Raw genomic sequence first — 2,500 nt, 5'->3', positions numbered from 1 at the left:
ACCTTATGAGACACGCTAAGAAATTGCACAGGCCGTTGGCTGTCATGTTCATCGACATAGCGAAAGCTTTTGACTCGGTTTCGCATGCTCATATTTTATGGGTGTTAAGGCACAAGAAAGTAGATGAACACGTGGTGGGCATCATCCAGAACGCCTACGATCGGTGTACGACCTCGTTCAAAAGCAATGGCGAGTCGACTCGAGAAATTAGCATACGTGTTGGTGTCAAACAGGGTGACCCCATGTCACCCCTGCTCTTCAATCTTGCCATGGACCCTTTGATATGCACCCTAGAGTCACACGGAGTTGGGTACTCCATTGATACCGACCACGTGACAGCTCTTGCGTTTGCTGATGATTTGGTGTTGGTGAGCGAATCTTGGGTTGGTATGGCCGCCAATCTAGCGATCTTGGAATCATTTTGTGGGCTATCGGGATTGGAGGTTCAGGCCAGAAAGTGCCAGGGCTTCATGATAAGCCCAACCAAAGATTCATATACGGTGAACAACTGCGACCCATGGACTATCAAAAATAAAGATGTCCATATGATCCAACCTGATGAATCAACGAAATACCTTGGTCTGAAAATTGGCCCTTGGACTGGCACTATACAGCCTGATCTACATTGTCAGCTAAAGACATGGATCTCGAAAATCGATGAGGCGCCTCTGAAGCCAACTCAGAAGGTTGAACTACTCAATGCCTATGCCCTACCCAGATTGTTATATCCTGCAGACCACTCGGACTGCAAGCAATCAACTCTCCGTGGGTTGGACCAAGAGATTAGAAAGGCGGTAAAAGGATGGCTCCACCTTCCCGCTTCAACTTGTGATGGACTGTTATATGCCAGAGCCCGAGACGGAGGCCTTGCCATCTTGAAACTGGAAAAAACAATCCCTTCGGTTCAAGTTAGAAGGCTGCAACGTATAGCAAACTCGTCCGATGCTATCACCCGTAATATTGTGTCCTCGCAGGGTATGGAGGAAGAATACCGTAATTTGTGGGTACGGGCAGGGGGTGACAGTGATGCAATCCCAACATTCGTTCTCAGGGACTCGGTGTCAAAAGAACCTGTATATCCGAGACCCTGCGATTGGAGGGAGCATGAATTTCAGAGATGGTGCGAAAAGCCGGTTCAAGGAAGGGGCATTGTAAACTTTGCGCATGATAGAATCAGTAATGCTTGGTTGAGGCCATGGTGCGGCTTTAAACAATGCTTCTTTATCGCAGCACTACAACTAAGGGCAAATATTTACCCAACAAGAGAAAGCTTGAACAGAGGCAGAGATGGGGCCTTACGTTCCTGCAGGAAATGCTCTGCCAGACTCGAGTCCCTTTCGCACATTCTCGGTCAATGTCCTGCAGTACAGAAAGCAAGAATTGCGCGACATAACAAGATCAGTAACATTCTGGCAGACGAAGCGGCTAGATTGGGCTGGTCTGTATACAAAGAGCCACGGTTCATATCCGAGACGGGAGAGATGAGAAAGCCTGACCTCGTGTTTGCAAAAGATGAGGAGGCGGTTGTGATCGATGTCACCGTCCGTTTTGAGCTTTCAAAGAATACCTTGTCAGATGCTGCCTCGCACAAAGTTTCGTACTATACCCCTCTTGGTGATCAAGTCAAAGTGCTGACGAAGGCTAGCAAGGTCACATTCTTTGGATTCCCGGTTGGGGCAAGAGGAAAGTGGCCCCTTGAGAATAACGAGGTACTTACCTCCCTGGGCCTGACCAAACCCAGAACGACATCACTGGCCAAGATGATTTCCCGCAGAACGCTGCTTTTCTCTCTTGATATTCTGAGAATGTTCTGTGGAAATTATGCGGTCTATGAACAGTCATAGACAACCTCCGAAACAAATAATAGTTTTGTTTTAAGATGTCATTTGTTTTAGATTGATTTTGTTATTTTCCAAGGTGAAGTCTTGGTTTTTTTTATTTTACTATTTTCCACAAAGAAGACTTCTTTTCTTTTAGATTTTGTTATTTTCCAAGACGAAGACTTGGTTTTTTTTATATTGCTATTTTTTTTTTTTTTACACTGCTTTATTCAAGAGCGCTTATATAGATTAGACTTTGTTATTTTAATTCTTTATTTTTGGAATACATCAGTTTGAGAGTCCTGTAACGTACTATTTTCTGCCTACAAAGAAGACTACAGACAAGCTTTATTTAAGATGTTTTAGATTAGATTTTGTTATTTTCCAAGGTGAAGACTTGGTTTTTTTATTTTACTATTTTCCACAAAGAAGATTTTTCTTTTAGATTTTGTTATTTTCCAAGACGAAGACTTGGTATTTTTTTTATTGCTAGTTTTTTTTATATGTTACTTCAGAGCATAGAGAGGACTTTATTTTTACCTTACTATTTTCTGCCTTCAAAGAAGATTAAAAATAAGCTTTATTCAACATTACTTATATAGATTAGACTTTGTTATTTTAATTCTTTATTTTTTGGAGTACATCAGTTCGAGAATCCGGTAACTTACCGACTCTACTCC

The 2,500-nt window shown here is 42.6% G+C and overlaps 1 pseudogene; it reads left to right on the top strand.

The window, feature by feature from the left end:
- LOC142910326 (28S ribosomal RNA) overlaps positions 1 to 2,500 on the top strand; it is a 9,260-nt pseudogene that overhangs the window by 4,890 nt on the left and 1,870 nt on the right.

Source organism: Petromyzon marinus, unplaced genomic scaffold, assembly GCF_048934315.1.
Source record: "Petromyzon marinus isolate PM22_M1 ecotype Great Lakes invasive population unplaced genomic scaffold, UKy_Petmar_22M1.pri1.0 PM_G_Scaffold_140, whole genome shotgun sequence".
Classification (NCBI taxonomy): Eukaryota; Metazoa; Chordata; class Hyperoartia; order Petromyzontiformes; family Petromyzontidae; genus Petromyzon; species Petromyzon marinus.
This window is presented reverse-complemented; position numbering and strand designations above follow the sequence as displayed.